Source organism: Trichosurus vulpecula, chromosome 1 (assembly GCF_011100635.1).
Source record: "Trichosurus vulpecula isolate mTriVul1 chromosome 1, mTriVul1.pri, whole genome shotgun sequence".
NCBI classification, from domain to species: domain Eukaryota; kingdom Metazoa; phylum Chordata; class Mammalia; order Diprotodontia; family Phalangeridae; genus Trichosurus; species Trichosurus vulpecula.
The window spans coordinates 144,782,038-144,804,174 of NC_050573.1; the positions used below are offsets into that span (position 1 = coordinate 144,782,038).

At 38.6% G+C, this 22,137-nt stretch overlaps 1 pseudogene; it reads left to right on the top strand.

The window, feature by feature from the left end:
• Positions 1-8,299: 8,299 nt before the first annotated feature.
• LOC118834934 lies at positions 8,300-9,235 on the top strand (annotated as a pseudogene).
• Positions 9,236-22,137: the final 12,902 nt, after the last annotated feature.

Genomic DNA, 22,137 nt, shown 5'->3' on the forward strand with positions numbered 1-22,137 from the left:
CCTGTGAGCTTTGAAAGGTTGGAAGAATCACCAGAGGCCCAGTAATTGGAGCCCATCACAGAGCTTTCTGACAGCCACAGCAGCTGAGGCAGCCCAGAAGAGTGACTTGCCTGACCCAACCCAGTAGAGAGTCTTCTTGGCATCTGAGCTCCCGTTTTCTACCAGCCAGAGAATGATATAGCCATCAGTTATGCCACACCCAGAAATGAACTTGGTAGATGAATGTTTGTAGCAATCATTTTAAGTCCCCTCTCCCTATGGACTGAAGTTGTTAGAGGTATGTGTACTCTTAGTTTTGGAGATTTTTATACATTGGTTCTTGCTATGTCTTCTCAGTAAATATCCATTTATTAAAGCCAATTGTGATTAATTGAAAAATCAACTAATTAAAATGACAGATCACTGGTTAGATGATATTGAGGAGATAGTAACTGGTCAATTGATAGTGGAGAGATATTAACTACTAATGATATTGGGAGGAATAAGCCAGATAGTAGTACTCATGAATAATAACAGTAGAAAGACACTCCTCAATCTTTCAGGGTCCTACAGTATCCTGATGGGAGGGAGAGACAGATGAACTCTGTGGACTCAAACCGCCAGCACAAGTGTGGGTTGGGAGAGTGGGTCCAGAGGTTATATGGATTACACTAGTCCCAGATGAAGAAAGACAGGAGATTTTTCTGCTGTCTCTCATAATGTAGACTGCCAGGGAAACTTCTGAATACAAAAAGAGTGAAAATACATCTATATATTACAGCTAGTTGGCACAGTGAATAGAGTGCCAGGCCTGGAAGTGCCAGGTCAGGAAGATTCATCTTCCTGAGTTCAAATCTCACCTCAATCACTGATAAGCTGTGTGACCCTAGACAAGTCACTTAACATTGTTTGCCTCAGTTTCCTCATCTGTCGAATGAGCTAGAGAAGGAAACAGCAAACCACTCCAGTATCTTTGCCAAGAAAATCCCAAATGAGGTCACAACGAGTTAGACGTGACTGAAATGATTGAACATTGAACACATCTATGTATCATTCATTAGTTCATTTACTTATTTTAAAAAATTATTTGGCACCTACCAAGATATCAGCTTAGGGAGAAATAAAGTTTAATGAAGAGACGGCGCCTGCTCTAATGGGAATTCCCAGGCATATATACAATAATCTCTCTTCTGTTTCTGCCATGCAGTAGAGAGGCAGGAACACTTCTTAGAGAGAAATGACAAATGCTTTCTTTTTCTAGCTACTGGGCAATTATTCCTCAAGTAACCGAGTAATACAGAACCCAGTTGCATATGTAGCTACCAGCTGTCAGGAAAGCACTAAGGATGGGGGCTTTGGTTTCAAGAGAACCATTTGAGCTAAGGATGTTTCATCATCAAAAAAGGAGGTGTAGTTAACTCTAAAGGAAAAAGAAGAGAAAAATAACAAAAGCCAAGAAGTAACAAAGTACTAACTTGTACTTATGTGCTTACTTCTTTAACTCTTTATGTTCTAAGTATATAATTTCAAAATATACACTTCATTCCTGCTTTTTTGTTGCATCATCATTTGAACAGTGTGGGAATTTTCCTGAAATAGTTAAAAAGGTCTTAAGAGCGTAATGAATGGGAAATCCTGCTAATCTCTCTCAGGTAATCACTATTTTCAGTGAATCCTGGCTTCTCAGACTACATGGCCATAACCAAAGCACCCTGATTGCAGACAAAGTACTTGGGAAAAAACAAACAGCTCTTTCCTCTTAAGTGCAGAACTCAGGCACCTGAGCCTATAAAGTGACAAGCCTAAAAACACAGCTCCCTGATGCTATCTGGAAAAGAAATCATTAATGTCTAACATGAGGGCTCAAACTGATGACGCAGAGCTATTTTGAGGGTGTAGCTTTACTGGAGAAGCGACAGTGGTCATTTCAGGTAGAATCCAGCAATTTAGATGGTCACTGGAGGGTCTAGTTATCCTAACCCAGTCACATTTGAGATGCCTAGAAGGGAGAGAATATCTAGCTTGAGAATTATGGCAGGAGAAGGCCTTCAAGATCAGCAATTATGTGCCTCAAAGCAGGTGCCCACCTGTTCGGACAAAAGTCTTCTGGGGTCAGGGTTGAGACTTATATTTATACAGCTAAAACTGGGAGAAGAGAACTGGGTGACCAAGTTAGCACAAGCAGATATTACAGCGTGTTCCCATTTCTGAAAGATTGCTATGAAATAGCTGTGGACTGGAAGAGAAGACTGGACACTGTCAACCAAATGAGAACATGGTGTAGCTCACCCCTGCCATGGATAGCCCACACTACCCACTCACACTGACAGCCACAACGAGGCATTGTTCTGACTTAACACATTGACTTAAAGATGTTGGATGGCTTTACCAGAGGACTACATTCCACACCTATGAGATATTGCCTCTTTGACAACTACTTTACACTTATTTTAATTTCATTTAATAAATTTGTTAATAGATTTACTAATTTAATAAATTAATTTAATTAACTTATTTTAATTGTTTTAAATTATATTTAATTTCACTCTTCAGCTCTCCAAGGAGATAGATAAGGATATTTATTTTATTATTCTCCTTTTACATATTTGACCCACAAAGCGCTAAAGGAGTGCCCAAAAATGTCTGAGCCAAAGGCAGAGCTGGAATCTGAACTCTATGCCCATGAATCCTAAAACTTTGCTTATCCCAGGGAGCCTTACTGAAGCTTAGGCTGAGAAAGACTTATATGGAATAAAGGGTGGAAGGAGGAATTAAACGTCCAGAGGATGAAAATCAGGATGATGAAGGGCCTTGAGTCTATGCCGTGTTATTGTTGTTTGTCCTTCGTTCTTGAAGTGGACCATGACATCAGGAAGATGATGCCATGAATTGGATTTAAGTGAGGGAGGGCTGTGCAAAGTCACCAGCCTCACTTTCTCCTCTGGAGCCATCTGGGTCCAGTGGCAAGATCTAGATCAAAACGACTGGAGATGCCTCCCCCGCCCCAATGCTGTGTGGGGATGTTTAGTCTAGAGAAGAAAAATTGGGGGACGGGGTGCATAGCTATGTTCAAGAATTTGAAGGGTTATCATTTGGAAAAGGCATTTGACATGTTCTGTTAGAGTCCAGAGGACAGAATCAAAAGCAGTGGATTGAAGTTTCAAAGGAGCAAATATGGGGGAGTATAATTAGAAAAAATCTCTAATAGTCACTGCTCCCCCAAGGTGGAATGGCCTGCTGTGGGAGGCGGTGGATTCCTTTTCACTGGATGTCTACAAACAAAGGTTTTGGGAGACCATTACATGGTGGATTTGTTGTAGTGGGTATTATTTTTTAGACATGCGTTGGACAAGATGACCTCTTCTGACTCTAAACTCTGGGAGTCTGTGAATTACCTGCAGGCCTTCTGCTCTAAGTTCTCATAAGGAAGCCAGGCTTCCCCCCATCATTACAAACAGATCAGGTCATAACACATTCTTCCAGTTTAATCCTTTATTCCCTGTAAACAAAAGCAAGGAAAATGACAAGGGGTTTACAACTTCTCATACTAACCAAAATAACAGGGCACCACAGAGGCTGAAGAATGAATGGAGAACTTGTCTAGTGTCTGGAGCCCGAAACCACAGCAGATAACTTAGTGAGTGAGCATTCCCAAGAGAGGAAACGCAGACAAAAATATGCAATCACAACTAGGAACAATTGGTGAAAATTGCAGAGAGGTAATGTAGATTACAGCTTGCTTTTTTTTTTTACTTTATTATTTTCGTTTTCCTGGTTTGTGTTTTCTTTTGTAACGTGGCTAATATGGAAATGTTTTACATGACTGTACAAGTACTTCTCAAGGAGGTGAGAGGGGAGGGAGGGAGAGAATTTGGAACTCAAAACTTTAAAAAAAACCAATGTTAAAAATTTTTGTTTATATGTAATTGAGAAAAAATTTGTGTGTGTGTGTGTGTGTTTGTGTGTGTGTGTGTGTGTGTGTGTGTGTGTGTGTGTGTGTGTGTGTACATAAAGAAAATTGCAGAGGAGGCTTGATGGGGAGGGAAATTTCCTCATAATTGTAGCTGTCTTGCTTTGGGAAGTAGTGGGGTGGGGTTCACCCCTCACTCAAGGTCTTCGGACAGGGACTTCATGACCACTTGTTGAGCAGCCTATGGAGGACATTTTTACTCAGCTGCTGGCCGGACTAAATAGCATCTGAGGTCCCTTTTGGTTCCCCAACCGTGAAATCCCAAACAATTATGTTTTTAGGCTATAACTCCCTTTTTCAAAGGGTAGTTTGAAAGCTATGACTTACTCATATCTTCTTCGGTTCCATCTTCGTAAAGTATATGGAAGCCTCCTACAATATTTTTGTGGAGACAGCTCATTTTAATTTCACTTGTGCCTAAGAATACTCTGTAAGAATGTGGGAGGTGGGGGAGAGAAGGGGAGACTGAGAGGTGGTAGAGAAGAAGTGGGTGAAAATCTACAGAGTAAGATGTCCAGATCTACCAATCAATATAGACTTACTGGTTAAGGGTCGGGGGAGGCCCTCTGGTTATATAGTATCAAATATCCCTTTTCCATACTGGGCTCTCCAGTGTTCTATCATTTCCATGCCTGACGAGAAAAGACTCAGCACATTTCTATTTTATGCTCTTTTTGTCTCCTTTGTGTTCCCAAGTTTTAGTGGGGGAAAACAAAGGCTGGGGGAGAGAGATCAGGAGGTGAGCTAAACACCATAGACTAAGGATATAAAAGTTTGGGCAGCTGATAAAAATCTGCAGGAATGATCTGTATCATTTCCAATCTGTATCTTAAAAAAGCCCCATACCACTAGAAGGTCACTGGCCCAGAATTCCCTGACGGGGCTAAAGATTTTCTGAGAGATCCATAGAGTGGAGGGAGCTGGGGAGAGAGAGGGAAAGCTAGATCTGGAACCAGGGTTCAAATCCTAGCTCGGCCTCTTATTAAGCTGTGTGACTAGGGCGAATCACTTAACCTCCCTGTTTCTTCTCAACAACAACAATAGCCAACATTTTAAGGTTTACAAAGTACTTTACATAGATTGGCTTATTTGATCCTCAAAGCAACCCTCTGAGAGACTTACTATTATGCTCCTCATTTAATAGGTGAGGAAATTTAGGCACAAAAAGATAAAATGACTTGCTCAGGGTCACATAGGCCCTAAGTGTTCGAGGTAGGATTTGAACCCAAGTCTTCTGACTCCAGTCCTTATGCTCTATTCACTGTACCAGTCATCTGTAAAATTAGGGAACGGAACTGAATGATCTCTGATGTTTCTTCCAACTCCACATCTAATGCTTCTAAAGCTAGGACCAAGAAGTGAGAACCAGACTCTGACCTGAGATTTATTAGCTAGAAAATAATCTTCTCCTTATGCTCCAGGTGTGGGACACTGTGGGCTAGTGGGGAAAAAAAAACAACTTAACTTGGAGGCAGAAAAACTATGACCTTGAGCAAAAACTGGCCTCAGTTTCTCCATCTATAAAATGGGGATTGTAAGAACACCTACCTCACAAGAGAGTGGTTGTAGGAGGCAAATGAGATAAAGTATGTAATGTGCTATGTAAATATCATTTATCATTATTACTTTTTATTGTTCAGTCATGTCCAACTCTTCATGACCCCATTTGGGGTTTTCTTGGCAAAGATACTAGAGTGGTTTGCCATTTCCTTCTCTAGCTCACTTCACAGATGGGGAAACTGAGGCAGACAGGGTTAAGAGACTTGCCCAGGATCACACAGCTAATAAGTGTCTGAGGCCAGATTTGAACTCAGGAAGATGAGTCTTCGTGACTCCAGGCCTGGTGCTCTATCCACTGCTCCATCTAGCTGACCCTAACACAAAGTAGACACTTAATGAATGCTACTTGACTGACAGTATTTGGTAGACTGGCACCTATATTAAAATATTATGGTTGTTGTTACTATTCAATCCATTCTTATTTATTTCGGTTGAGTTAGGATAGAAATAGTCCTGGGATAAGTTGTTGTCCTGTTTTTATCCTTTTGTATTTAATAACTGGTGGACTTTTGTACAAGTGGATAAAATAACTGCTTTTCATATCACCATCATAATCTTATTCTTCGCACCATTTTTGATGGAGCTCAGTAGAAATAGTCTGACAGCAAGTCACTATCCTGTTATTATCTTTTTATATTTAATGTTCTGTGGGCTGTAGCGCAGGTAGACAAAATGACTTTGTTTGTTTGTTTTTGGCATTAAGAGTATCATGATGTTTGGGCAGGTAGTTGTCACAGTGGATAGAGAGCCAGGCCTGGAGTCCGGAAGACTCATCCTCCTGAGTTCAAATCCAGTCTCAGATACTTACTGTGTAACCCTGGGCAACTCATTTAATTTTGTTTGCCTCACTTTCCTCATGTGCCAAATGAGCTGGAGAAGGAAATGGTAGACCACTCTGATATCTTTGCCAAGAAAACCCCAAATGGGGGCACAAAGAGTCAGATACTCTTCTGAAATGATTGAACAACAAATCATAATGTAAGCTCATCTTCTGTAGACCCACCAAAACCAAGGCAATTATTCTGGAATAACTGGAGTAGCAGACAAGCCAAAGGAATGATATAAACTACCCCCTGTTCCCACACAGTTTTAATGTTTCCTGCTAGTTCCCTATTATTTTAAAAGCTTTTCATTCCTTGTAATTTGAAAATTCTGAGTCCTTGGCATAGCAATATCTATTTTTTAAAATTATTCCTCAATTTTCAGGTATCAATGCTATGTCCAGAAGGCTACAGGGAAGAGTTCTGTATGTAATAATGTTCTAGTACAAGCATAGTTTATTTGTGGAATTCTCCAGGATATTTTGAGGTTTGGATTTGAATCACAGGGATTAGTCTGTTTATACAGGATAGCAAGCTTCCAGTATGTAATTCTAGTCTCCTGATCCTGTTTCTAGGTATATGGTAGATGCAAACTTTGCAAACTATAGTACCATATTGCACATTTTCTGCCACTTCGTTGCATAATTACATCAGTGAATAGGACCAGGATCCCTAAGAAAACATTTTCTATAATTTCTAATAGCAATGATTGAATTCTGAGTCACTGTCATTAGCTCATTGCACAACTACATCAATGAATAGGACCAGAATCTTTGAAGAATTCATTTTCTATCATTTCTAATAGCAATGACTGGATACTGAATAACTATCCTTAACTCCTCTATTTCTATAAACAAAGTCGGTATGACTCAATACTCCTTTATTGACATGTTGTCAGTTGAATTCCTGTGGGTATCTTGGATCTTAGCCATTTCATAGGCTCCATCTGGAGATAAACCACTTTTATTTCCATTTAACAAGCCCAGTGACACATACCTGATGTCTGCCTTTACAGTTGTTTTGTCTAATGTGGTCTCTTTGTTGTAAAAGTATTTCTGTGATTTTTTTATCACGTTTATCATGCATTCTGAGAACATCCATCAAACTTCTTCTTTGTCTTTTTATTTTTTCTAATATTTCTATAGATTTCTTGGGTTATGAACCCAATGTTTTGTTAACATTGTATTGGTTTTTGTGTGGACACTATTTTATCATGCCAAAATATGTTATGATTGGCATTGTGTAGGTTTTAACTACTCTAAATATGTTCTTCCAGTTACATTTTGAATCTAGAATGATAGTCTCTTAACATACACAGCCTCAGATTTCTATGTAGCCTTAAGTTTCATGCACCTTGACTGCAGAGCACCAAAGTTTTTGTCGCTATCACGTTCATCCGTTAGTTCATTTTGACCTCTGAAATCAAGCTCATTTTCAGTCATTGTTATTCCTTGGGACAAATTAGGAATTTTTTACTTGTTGAGCCCAGTTAAGAATTTTATATATTGAGCATAATTTATCATAACCATCATAGTTATGTTCTCATTTTTAAAATTATTTTAATAATGATGAAGATATAACACCTTTCTCCCTCCAACCATTACCTTTTAAAAATTAGGAGGGAAAATTTATAAATTTTTTTGTATTAATGATTTTTATTAATGATACCTCTGTCCATCAAGTATTCTTTCCTTCCTATACATCCCAGCAGCTAATGATATTAAAATCTCCAGGCTCAGATTCCTTAAGAGTCTAGGCTCAGATTCCTTAAGAGTCTAGGGCTCAGATTCCTTAAGAGTCTAGGGCTCAGTGACTTCTTGAGGATCTGGCCAATATAGCTAATTCTTAATAAACTTTGTCTTTTTCCTTGGCTTGAGTCGAATTCTTTCAGCAGGACCTGGCGTGTCGGTACTTTGGGGTCTCGAGCACCCCCTCAACACCAAACCTCAACATTACCATCCATGTGATGATGGAGTGTCTTGCTTGTGGAAGAGATGGGAGTGCATTGCATGTGATAGTCTCTCTAGTAGAAGATTATCCAGACTATATGATCATAGATCTTGACAAGCTGGACTACTGTGCAAGCCTGAAGAACCTTGAAACCATTTCCAACAAACAAAACTACAAGTTTATACAGGGGGACATTTGTGAACCTCACTTCATAAAACTGCTTTTTGAAACTGAGAAGGTAGATATAGTACTACATTTTGCATCTCAGACACATATCTTTCATTTGTCCATGCCTTGGAGCTTACCTATGTCAATGTTTATGGTACCCATGTTTTGGTGAGTGCTGCTTATGAAGCCAGAGTAGAGAAATTCATTTATGTGAGCTCTGATGAAGTATATGGAGGTAGCCTTGATGAGGAATCTGATGAGTCTTCACCAAAACAACCTACAAATCCTTATGCATCATCTAAAGCAGCTGCAGAATGTTTTGTACAGTCTTACTGGGAACAGTATAACTTTCCAGTTGTTATCACAAGGGGCAGTAATGTTTATGGACCACATCAGTATCCAGAAAAGGTTATTCCAAAATTTATATCTTTATTGCAACACAACAGAAAATGTTGCATTTATGGTTCAGGACTCCAAAAAAGAAATTTCCTTTATGCTATAGGAACCAATTTTGAGATGTCACTTGCACAACTTGTCAAAGAATTGGTACAATTGATCAAAGAGACCAGTTCAGAGTCTGCAATGGAAAATTGGGTTCATTATTTTGATGATAAACCTTCCAATGACATGAGATAGCCTATGAAATCAGAAAAAAATGCACGGTTTAGGATTGAGACCTAAAGTTACCTGGAAAGAAGGAATAAAGAAAACAACGGAATGGTACAAAGAGAATTTTCACAACTGGAAGAATGCAGAAAAAGCTTTGGAACCCTTTCCTGTGGAATAAAAATTTTTACATTAAGAAATATTTATGGGCAAGAAAAGAAGAAAATCATTCTACCTCATAGATATTGATATGAAATCAAGTTACCAAACAGAATTTTCTTTCCTTTCAGAAGTAGATTCAGGTGTTTTTGCACAAAATCTCAAAGGTAAAATTATGTTATAAATAATAGGTATTCTCAGTTCATGGAAGAATTGCGTTATGAGCTGGCTTGATGGAATTTTGTTCTACTGTCAACTGTATTCTCAAAGGATGATGCTACAACAGGAAAAGAGTGGGAAATAAGATGAATTGTAGAGAAGCACAACTTACAGATGTATCTACAAGGAAAGAGTCCATCCCTTGGTTTGAAAGTCCCATAAACTAAAGACCTGCTTCACAAGTGGTCCACTGGCCCAGAAATCAGTCATGGCAGTAGGGAAGGCATCACTTGCAGTCCTGATCCTTTGCTCTTACACAGTGAATATGCTACAGATCTACTTCCCCTTGCTAGGGATTGTTATAAATTTGAATCTTAAGGTAACAGAGTAATTTTTTATCCTAATTAAAGCTTTAAATTCCATAAATGATTTGCAATAAAATGAGAAATACCTGTCTATACAAAGCAATAAAGTTGAAATAAGATGAAAACATTTCAAGCACTTTTAAATTTTGATACTTGATTTTTAATAATTGATTAAGTTCAATAAAATTAACTGTGCAATTTAAAAATTTCTAAAAATTTTTTTTAAAAATAGGAATATAAGATTTGTAGAAGCTTCTAAATTAGTTATTTTAACTGCAAAAAATCGTGAGTTAAAGAAGAAATGGACTTCAAGTCTAGCTTTCATTTTGTATTTATGAAATTATGTCATATTAATGTTTTTAATGAGACATTCATGCTTTTTATTCTATTTTCTATTTATTTTATCTATATTCATGACCAAAAATGCATAGCTTGACCAATTTAGGTTAAATGATGCTGGACACTTAAAACATTCATTCAGCAAATATTTTTGGAGCATATTTTGTACATATCATTGAACTTAAACATTTTTTTAAAAGTATTCTTTTTTAAGAAACCAAAAATTTTTGTTTTTCATTTTCAGAATTACTTTTATACCATAAATTCAGGTCTTTTGCTATCAAGATTAACATTAGTTCTCCAAATTAGCTTATTATGAGGGGAAACATTATTTCAATTTTTAACATTTATAAAATTTATGTCCACATAAACCATTTTCTATTAAAGCAAAAAAAAATCTCCAGGAAAGTCTAGTAAATTATTCACTTTTTTTAAAAAAGTGATTCAGTTTGCTACAAGTTCAGTGCAGTCCATTGCTGGCTATCTGCTCTTTCAAGTAGGCTTGGAATTCCTAGCTAACTGTGCTGCTGAATAACAGGACCTTTACCTTTAAGAAACTGTAAGATATCTTGGTCATGTATCCATTTGACCTTATTTTGGTAAATGGTATAAAAGATACTGGTCTCTACCCAATTTTTGCCAGGCTCCTTTCCAGCTTTCCCAACAATTTTTTACCAAATAATAAATTATTATTCCCAAAACTTAAATCTTTATGTCAAATTCATGGTTACTATTCTCTTGTGCTGTTGTAAATTGTATGTCTACTCTGTTCCGCTGTTCTACCTTATATAATTTAAGATCCAATACTGCTAAACTTCCTTCCTTTATATTTCTTTTTCATGAGTTCCTTTGATATTTTTGACCTTTTGTTCTTCCAAATGAATTTTTTTTAGTTTTTTCTAATTCAGTAAAATACTTTTTTGGAAATTTAATTGAAACGGCATTGAATACACAAATTCATTTAGGTAAAATTGTCATTTTTATTATAATACTGTACTAAACTTCTCATGAACAACTAATATTTCTCTAATTATTTAAATCTGATTTTGTTTGTATAAAAAGTTTTGTTTTATAATTTTGTTCATACAGTTCCTGAGTTTGTTTTGACAAGTATACTCCCAGGTGTTTTATTCTGTCTAGACTTATTTTAAACAGGGTATCTCTTACTATCTCTTCTTGCAGGTTTTTGTTTGTGATATATATATATATATATATATATATATATATATATATATATATATATATATATATATATATATGTATGAATGCTGGTGATTCATGTGGATTTACCTTATATCCTGCTACTTTACTAAAATTATTAATTGTTTCAACTAACTTAGTTGAGTCTTTGGAATTTTCTGAGCATATTATCATATCATCTGCAAAAGAGATAGTTTTATTACCTCATTTCCTATTCTGATTCCTTCTATTTCTTTTTCTTGTCTTACTGCTATTGCTAGGATTTCCAGTACAATATTCAATATTATTGGAGACAAATGGGTATCTTTGTTTCACACCTGATCTTACTGGGAAGGCTTCTAGCTTATCTGCAATACAAATAATGCTTGCTGATGATTTTAGGTAAATACTTTTTATCAATTTAAGGAAAAATCCATTTACATCTAAGCTTTCAAGTGTTTTCAATAAAAGAATGTTTTGCTTTATCAAAGGCTTTTTCTGCATCTAGTCATATAACTTCTTTTGCTTTTATTATTGATATAATCAATTATGTTAATAATTTTCCTTATGTTAAACCATCCCTACATTCTTGGTATTAATCCTGCTTGGTCATAATATATAATCTTTGTAATATATTGTTGTAATCTTTTAGTTGGCATTTTATTTAGGGTTTTTGCATCCATATTCATTCATGAAATTGGTCTTATTTTTGGAGCAGGGTTGGTATCTATATATGTCAAGTACTGTGCGCTGCTCATTAGGAATAGCTATTTAATCATTCATATTAACTGATCATTTTCTATGAGCTTCATTTTATTTAGCCTGAAACACGTTGGTTTGTTTTTTTGGTGGGATTATCTCTTTTTCCTTTTGAAAGGCAACACAGTATAAAGGGTGGAAAGTTAGCCTTGGAGTCAAGAAGATGTAAGTTCAAGCCTGGCCTCTAACACATACTAAGTGTGTGACTCTGGGCAAGTCACTAATTCTCTCATTGCCCCAGGCAACTTCAGAAGATTTTAAATTATAGGTCAGTTGCTGATCTACACTGGCGGAAGAAGTTTTCTCAATGGAAGGTGACTCTTTTACTAGGGGATGAGGATATTTCACCTGCTGATAAAATCACAAGTTTAAATGTCCAATTTTTAAAAAATCTTACTTTTTTTTAGCACCTTAGCCTTATTCTTTTCTGGGAAAGTTTTATAGACAAATATTTATGTCTCTCCTCCCACCCCCCAGTTCCTCCACTTCCATCCCCACCCACTAAAATCATGGTTGACTAAACAGTCATCCATTTAGACTACAAATGCCACCCCCACCCCCATTTCCCAGTATACCTACTTCTCGAAAACTGTAGTCACCTCTGAGTCACTGTCTGATATCAGGGACAAACAGTAGGGACCTTTTTTAAAATAGAGAAGCCACTGATCCGCAGTATTACCCGACTTTTCCAGCTATCATGGGTCCATTTATCCGGGCAAAGTGGTTTATCAGCATGATTATGCTCTTGGGGGTTAATCCTAGCATTGTCAAAAATTGGATAGCATGGACCAGAGGCAAGAGTCCTCTTTAGTTTCAGGAGAATCAGAATGGTTTCCTCTGGGGGACGCTAACCTCCCAAGCATCTATGGAGATAGATTCTATAAGCAAGGCATGAGAGGATGAAGAAAATTTTTAAAAGTAAAGAAAAGCTAGGGTTATACTTTTTTCATCCTCCAACCCCTACCCCTTTGTGTTAGGCATTAAGGATCCCCAGAATAGGGAAGCATTAGCAATATTTTTTATTATTTTCATTGTTCTGTTGTTTCTAACTCTTCATGACCCAATTTGGGGCTTTCTTAGCAAAGATACTGAAGTGGTTTGCCATTTCCTTCTCCAGCTCATTTTACAGATGAGGAAACTGAGGCAAAAAGGGGTTAGTGACTAGTCCAGGGTCACACAACTAGTGCATGAATGAGGCTGGATTTGAACTCAGGTCTTCCTGTCTTCAGGCATGATGCTCTATTCATCTTTTATTCTAGCATCTCTCTCATCTTGGTTTTGCAAACATTACCGCTGTTTACACATGCATGAGTTACCTAGTTGTACAAAATGTTGTTGTAGAGCAGTTATGTATCTTCTTTAAAGACCAGAAGAATTTACTTCAAGAACGAAAGAGGGATACTCTTGCTGATGACATTTGCTTTATCCTGCTGGGCTGTGGTCTAAGAATGAGAGACTAAACTTGCATAATTTTGCTGGCCCTAGCTTCTTTTAACTCTAGGTTGGGGTTTGAGGCTCTTCATGACCAGTTACTGTTCTACAGGTGTGTTAGCTATGGTCATTGAGGTGGGACCTGTCTCTTTGCGGAAGGGAAGATAATGGGTTATCAGAAAAACCATGTTACTGTCTTCATGAAACCATTTCTCTAGTCCTCCTCCCTGCTTCTATCTATGAATGAATGAATGTGCTTGCACTGTAGTAAGTGCTGAGGATGCAAATAGAAAAGCAAGACAATCTCTGGCATCAAGAAACTTATATTTTTAATGGGAGGAACAACATATATAAGGCTTCAGCAGCAAGTCAGAGGGAAAGACCAAGTGGTCCTTAGGGTACAGTGGCAAAACAGATGATAATGCATGTTTTAAATGTCATTTTCATTAATAAAAACCATACTTATTGTTTTAAGGTCACAATGTATATTTATTCCTCCCACTCTACATGCTTCACCATAGTTAAAAATGAAAAGTAAGAAACATTGTGGATAACAGATTATAGGTGGTTGCCATTTTTTTTGCTTCCTAGATAATGGATAATGACTTTCAGGGCTGGGCTGGTAGAAGAGTGGGAGGTTTTGGGGGGCACTGTGGTTCCCAGAATGCTTGGGCTTACCTGTCCGGTGGTGGTGGTGAGGATAGCAGACCCACAAGGCTTGCTCTCTTTCATCATGGCTGTGGGGACCAGGTTGGAATCAGCATTGATAGTCTGTTGGGCAGTACAATTCTTGGGGCTTTTGGACTCTGGGTCCTGGGTTGTCTCTACTGGAGACTGAGGGGAGGAGGTTTGACTTTCTTGGGTCATGGTTGATTCTTCTCTCTCCTTCAGTATGTCTTATTGCTTTAGCTATGTTGACTTGACTGCCCATCAATGCCAGTTGGTATTGACTTGATATACTATTCAGAGCTTTGCATCTTAGCATTTTTGCTAAGTTTTCCCTTTTTGACAGGTTGCTGAATCATGAACCTGCCTAACATATCAAGAAAAAACTTCTACTGTGAATTCTCTCTTCTAATTCAGGGCATCTACTGCAAACAAACATGTCTAATCCAATGTTTGGGAACAAGATTAAATAGTATCATAAGTAAAGAGTAAGAAACAACTAGAGTGTCATTGGATAATAGATTTAGATCTGAAAGGAAACTTAGAGGTCATTGAGTCTGACCTACTTAATTTGCAGATGAAGAAACTGACTCAATCAATTGTTTATTAAGCACCTACTATGTGCCAGGCACTGTGCTAAGTCACAGAAAAGTTTAGTGGCTTGCCCAGGCTCATATAGCTAATAAGCGTCCAAGGGTGGGAACTGGGTCTGACTTCTTGACTTTAGGTCCAGTACCCCATACCAGGGGTGGAGAACCAGTGGCCTCGAGGCCACATGTGGCCTTCTAGGTCCTCGGATGCAGACTTTTGACCGAGTCCAAGTTTTACAAACCAAATCCTTTTATTAAGGGATTTTGTTCTGTGAAGTTTGGATTCAGTTAAAGAGGACCTAGAGGTCCACATGAGGCCTCGAGGCTGCAGGTTCTCCACCCCTGCACTATGCTGTGCTATATCTCTTTATACAGTAAGTTCTACCATTTATAATCATTATAAAATATAAACCATGTACATAAATATTATACAATTAACAAACCATATTCGCCTACAGCAATATTAATGACTGTCCAATTGGTTTTGTACCCAGGATCTTCTCCCCAGAAGCATTGGACAAGGATTCTAATGGTGGGGTTTTGTCAATAATACAGACATAATTAGAATTGAAAGTGACAAAATGGACTATTCTTATAAATTCTGTTAAGATAAATCCATTTTGAACAGCCATTCTGATGAAACTATTTCTTTACATGCTTTTTCTTAAATTTCTGGATATAAAATGCTATTTAAGGTCAAGAGCAACAACCCACCCAAACAGTCAAGATTTCAGTTCATACACATAGCAAATTAACAAAAGGCTACGAAAATCTATGTTTTAAATGGTCCATTGCAGATGTGACAGCCTTGAGTATTTTAAGTATGAACTGAAAATGACGAGCTTTATTTTTACATTTTAAATTTAAAAAATACCATAGTCGCTTCCCAGTATTACCTACAACCCTACTCCATCGCATAGAACTCTCCCTTGTAACAAAGAAAAGTAGTTGAACACAATCAATGGACTCAATGATTGCACCTGTTAATGTGGGCATCATTCCATACCCATAATCCACCACTTCTTTACAGAGGGGAGGGAAGCATGCGCCACTGTTCTCTAGAGCCGCTACATTTAATCTGAGTTCAACTACCTCTCAGAGTTATTTTCACTTATATTACTGTAGTCATTTTGTGCATTACTCTCCTAGCTCTGCTTTTTTCACTTTCTATCGATTTAGACAGCTAGGTAGTACAGTTCATAGAGTGCTGGACTTGGACTCAGGAAGACCTGAATTCAAATCCAGCCTCAGACACTTACCAGCTATGTGACCCTAGGCAAGTGACTTGACCACTGTTTCCCTCAGTTTCCTTATCTGTAAGGCAGGGATAATAATAGTGCCTACCTCCCAGAGGATAACATAAGATAATATTTTTAAAGTGCTTGGCAAACCATAAAGCACCATATATATGCTAGCTTGCTGTTATCATACATCGTACCATGTTTCACTAAATTCCTTATATTTGCCATTGTTAGGGTACAACAATATAACCCTTCATTCATATCCATAATTTGTTCAGCCATTTCCCCAGTTGATGGATACCCACTTTGTTACCAGTTTTTTGCTAACAAAAAATCTTGCTATGAATATTCTGTTCTAAAGGGACTTTTCTTTCTTCCTTTAACTTCCTTCATATATATGCTCAGTAGTAAGATGGCTGAGTCAAAGGTATGAGCAGTTTAATGACTTTTCTTACATTATTCCAAGTTAAACCAAATCACAACTCTGCCAACAATGTGTGTCTGCTTTCTTAACATCATCGAAAAGCTTCCTAATTGACCTACTATCACAAAAAGATAAATATAGAATGTTGGAGATGAAAGGGAACTTGATGATTACCTAGTCCATTTCTTTCTGTTTAACCTATGATGATGTCATTAGCATAGGGCACTCCCAGGGAGAAAACTCCCTTTGCCAATACAAATTGGTGAGTGTTCTGAAACTTAGTTTTAGAAAGGTGTGGGAACATTAAGAAGGCAAGTAAATTAGTATAGGACCATAGATATAAAGTGGGAAGTGACCTAAACGGCCCAAACAGGCTAAGTGATTTACTCCAACTCACACAGATACAGGAAGAGGTAAGCCAAGCAAATACAGGCAGCTAGGTACATTGGACAGAGCATTGGGCACGAGTCAGAAAGACCTGAGTTCAAAGACAGCCTCAGATACTTCCTAGCTGTATGACCTTGGGCAAGTCACTTAACCTCTGTCTATTTCAGTTTCCTTATCTGTAAAATAGGGATATGTAATGGTAATTTAAATTTGAAGATCTTTCCCACCCATTAATAGGTTCACGTGACCTGCTTACATCACAGGAAGCCTAAGTCACATGTGGTGGGAGGAACTTGCTGAACAAGAGGAACTGGAAGGGTGGAACAGGAAATGCTCAGAATGGTTAGAGTTGAGAGAGAGAGCAGACATGTGCTAGCTGTGCTGTGAGTGATTGTTGGTGGCAAGGCCCCAGCAGGGGGCAGGAATGGTTTTGAGATGGAGTCATTTTTGCTGTGATAATGTGTATCAATTTCTTTGCTGCTATGGTGGATTGGACTTATTGGTATTGGGATCTGGTTCTCTGGTGTCTGAATAAATGGTTTACTTCTTCTACCTTGTATATGGAGAGTTTCTTATATTTTGTGATACAGAACCACGCAGGTTTATTTACAATTATCATCTATATTTTGATTATTGCCTTGCTAATACAGGATAATAACACCTACTTCCCAGGGTCAAATGAGATAATAGAGTAATAATAATAGAATAGTGAAAGTATTCTATAAACCTTAAAACACTATACAAATACCAGCTATTAGTAAGTGACAGAATTTGAACCCAGGTCCTCTGATTCTCTAGTATATCATACTTTCCCAGGGTCAGACAGCCAGTATGAATCAGAAGTGAGGCTTGAATGTAGGTCTTCCTGGCTCTGATCCTGATTCTTTATCCACTGTGTTATGTCACCTCTGGAGTTTAATTTTACAAGATAAATAAAACTGAGACTCAGGGAAGGGATGGGATTGACTCAAGGTCATGCTTCACAGACACAAAGCCCTGATGCAGGAACAAAGATGAAAATGGCCAATTTGAAGCATGTGAATTAACACAAACAATTAACAATGAGCAGCAGATGAAGGAGGCCAAAGTTAATTTCTTCCTTAAATGTTAAAGGGTAATGTGATATAAGAGATAAGAACAAGGAAAATATTAAACTCTCCAAGGACTGTGCATTCACATGTACTAAAGAAATGATATTTTCTTAATCCGGGATCAAATTACAATGAATTGATGAGGAGGGGCAGGGAACAACACAGATAATATCAGAAATGGTTAAATGAAAGTTTGAGATTTGAAAAATGGATAGGACCCCCAGAACACACACACACACACACACACACACACACACACACACACACACACACACAGATGCTGAAGGAAATGGGGATAGAAATTAGAGACGCTTCGGTGGGCCCTTTCAAAAGCATAAGAGAAGTCTCCGAGGACTAGAAAATGTAATGTAATGCTGCGTCTGGGGGAAAAGGAGCCAGGGGTACTTTTGGACCTTCAGTTTAGTTAGATTGAGGTCTATTGTCAGGAAAAAAACACTCAAGATCAATTCCGGGAATGGAAGCATGTCTCAGAGCAGCCAGCATTGTTTTCAGAAACTTGGCCCTCAGGAAGGCTAAGAGGAGGGAGGGTAAATGCGCAGAATGACCACTGAGCTGGAAACTAGCTAGTTTTAGGAAGGTTTAGACAAAGTGCAATGTTAGGGGCAAAGATATCCTTCCTAATTTTATGGAGCAAGAGTCATGTTTACCTTCAATCACTGATGGCTGGTGGCAATACATCAAACAGAAAGGAAATCCATCTATTGGGAGAGTCAACATGGTTCAGTATAAAGAAAAGCATCATGAATTATAACAGAGGAAGGTACTGTAAATAGAGACAAAATAGGAGATTTAGTTTTCTCCACCTCAAATAGAAACTGTTTACTCTGAGTAGATTTAACATACCAAGAGATGGAGAAATGGAGGCTCTTGGAGGCTAAGTGATTTTCTTATGGTCATTGATTAGCCTTTCTGAGTCTCTATTTCATCTCTTGGCATAAGAGCTCCCCAGAGTATAAATGATTGCTATTTGGGATGGGGAAAGTTAAATTTCCAATTTTAAGGGGGTCCACAACATACCAGGCATTGTTCTAGGTGGTGGGAATACAAAAAGAAAATGAAACAGCCCTTCCCCTCAAGGATCTAACATCAATTAGAGGAAGCAATGCAAATACCTATAAGGAAAATGTATAGAAATAAATCTGTAATAAATGAAAAATACGTAGAAAATAAATACAAAGTATTTAGGGGAGGGCTAGCAGCTGGGGGAATCAGGATAGCTTTATGTTGGAGGTGGAGCTTGAGCTGATCTTTGAGGAGGGGTAAAGATTTTAAAAGTTGGAGGTGAGTAGAGAGAAAATTCCATGTATGGGGGACAGCCTATGCAAGAGTATGGACTGCCAAGTTCAAGCTTAGTTTAGCTTCACTTAGAGTTCATGAGGGAGTGTCATGAATTAATTCTGGAAAGGGAGGTTGGAAGACCTCCAATGACAAGAAAGCCACTACATCCCCAGGCAGGCCAATATACCTTTGGACAACTCTAATTGTTAGTATTAATTGGGTTTTTTTTTTCTGATGTCACGTGTCTACTCTGTGCAGTATTCCGATGCTGGGCATACCAAGACAAAAGGACAGAGTCCCTACCCCCAACAAGCCTACACTGAGTTTACATTCTACTGGGAATCAGGGGCAGGGGGAAGGGTATGTCTCATCCTCTAAATGAGAGCTGTGAAGCTCCTTCTTTGCTCTTTGTCTCCTTTTTCTTGCCTAGACCTTGGACTCCAATGGGTCTGGATATTGAAGCTGCCCTCATGTCAGTTACCAGGAGCAGGATTATATCTTGGGACCACAGTTTCATCGAATGAGAACGCCAGGACCTGAATAAGTACGTTCATATGCCATCCCTTTCAAAGTCTCTGACAGTGTGGCACTAAGGTTTTCTTCCTTCCATAGATTTATTTACTTCTCTGATATTATCCAGATTAAATGACCAGCTTCTAGAATTCTTCAACCTGAAAGACCTGCTTCTTCTATTGCTCATTGCCCCCACCTTTGGAGCTTCCTTGTAATAACTTCCTTCATACACATACACACACACACACACACACACACACACACACATATTCACAAAACAACAAAAACAAAACCTAATGGAGTCTATCTTGGAGATCAAGGAATCACAGGAACAGGTTGTAAGATACCATTAGCATATCATTAAGTGCACACACACACACACAAACACACAAAGTGGTGTGGCTTCTTCTGAATTTCTCTTATGGAAATGATGGCTGCCCTTTGTGTAACTGAGAACTAGTTCTGCTTTCTCTATAAGAGAGGAAAACCTGCCTTTCCTCTGCGGTCGCCTAGGAATGCAGTGCTAGCCTGGGCTCAGAGAAGAATTAAGTACTTGGTAGCTTTTATGGGAAGAGGGTCCATATAATCCTTGACTCGCAGAATGTTAGAGCTGAAAGTGACCTTAAAAATCATCTGGCCCCTAGTTCAGGACCTTGAACACAGCAGGTGCTTAATAAATAATTCACATTGACATGACGCTTTAAGGTTTGCCACGTACTGCTGGGTGTTAATAATAGTATTGCTAGCATTTGTTTTAAGGTTTGAAAAGTGTTTAATATTTCCTAATCCATTTGATTCTCACAGCAACCCCTAGGAGATGGATGCTAGTGTTTTTCCCATTTTCAGTTGTAGAAACTGAGGCAGACAGAGGTGAAGTGACTTACCCAGGGTCACACAGCTCGTAAGTGTCTAAAGCTGGATTTGAAGTCAGGTTTCTTAAATCTAAACTCTGTGCTGAATCCACTGTGTCATGTATCTTTTTAAATATGTGCAGACCTCCAAGATTTGTGAATGTTTTCTCCTTTCAGGGGTACACGACCAAGGCCCAATGTAGAAAAGAAGGAGAGGTCTCAGACTCAGAACTCAGGGGCCATCAAGACTTCTGATGGCTCAGGAAAGGTACACGGTGCTTTCCTCGGCTTGAAGGTTGGCTCTAAGCCATGTTAAGCTTTCCCCAGAGGGAACACCGAACAGGCCGTTTGCCAGGGGACTGCAAGAAAAAACACAGGATGTGCCCTTAGAACGGCCAGTCCATCTAAATTAACTTTAGAATGTTCTTCCATTCCTGGGGTGGCCCCAGTGGCCCTTACAACACAGCCATGCTCTCTGGAGCCAGTGACTGGAATATTTTCTGCTTGGTTGACATGAGATTCCACCTTCTCCTCCCCACCTCCATACCACCCATAAAACTTTAGTAGTCTTGGTTTTTTACTCACCAATTGATCAATTAATCATATAGGAAATGCCGTAGGGAAATAAAAATGATTCTTTTTTTGAGGGAGGGAGGCAAGGCAATCAGGGTTAAGTGACTTGCCCAAGGTCACACAGACAGCAAGTGTTAGAGGCCGGATTTGAACTCAACTGCTCCTGACTCCAGGGCCGGTGCTCTATTCACTGCACCACCTAGCTGCCCCTAAAGTGATCTTTCAAAAGCACAGATCTGATCGTGTTGCCCCCTCACTCCCTATTCAATAAGCTGCAGTGGCACCCTATCACTTCCAGGATCAAACAGATGTTTGACATTCAATCAGAGGGATAACCCTCTTTCTTAACCTTGCCTCCCCCTTTCCAGTCTTCTTAAATTTTACACTGGACTCTGGCATTCTAGACATTTTCTCTGGCTTTCTCCCATGCATGGAATCCTCTCCCTCCTTCTCACCACCTCTTGGCTTCCCTGACTTCCTGCAAGTCCCAGAAAATCCCGCCTTGCACAGAAAGCCTTTCCCATGCCTCCTTGATTCTAGTGTCTTTCCTCTCCCGATGATTTCTTATTTATCTTGTACGTGGCTGGCTTGTACATAGTTACGGCACTGTTTCCCCCAATAGACTGTGAGGTCTTTGAGGGCAGGGACTGACTTTTACTTTTCTTTGTATTCCTGGCACTTGGCACATAGTAGGTGCTTAACAGATAATTATTGACTGACACCGAGTGAGAGTCTTGGTCTAACAAACTGTGAAATCATCTCTCTGACAATGTTCATCACCAAGCACTATCGTGGGAGAACGTGGCTCTCTTCTTCAACATCAACCTTGAAAGGGCAAGGAAGTGACCTTGAACTTACAGCTACGGGCATCCAATTTCATAAACTCACCGTCTTCATTTTTGAAACTATTTTCAGTCCTTACCACCTCTTGGTGTGATGAATTCTCTAAGCGACTCTTAGAAATGTTACTATTCCCTCAAATATGAATGTTAGAAAAGGGGGAGGAAAAGGAGATGGGAGGAGGAAACCACAGCTGAGCTGTAGACATGGCTATGAA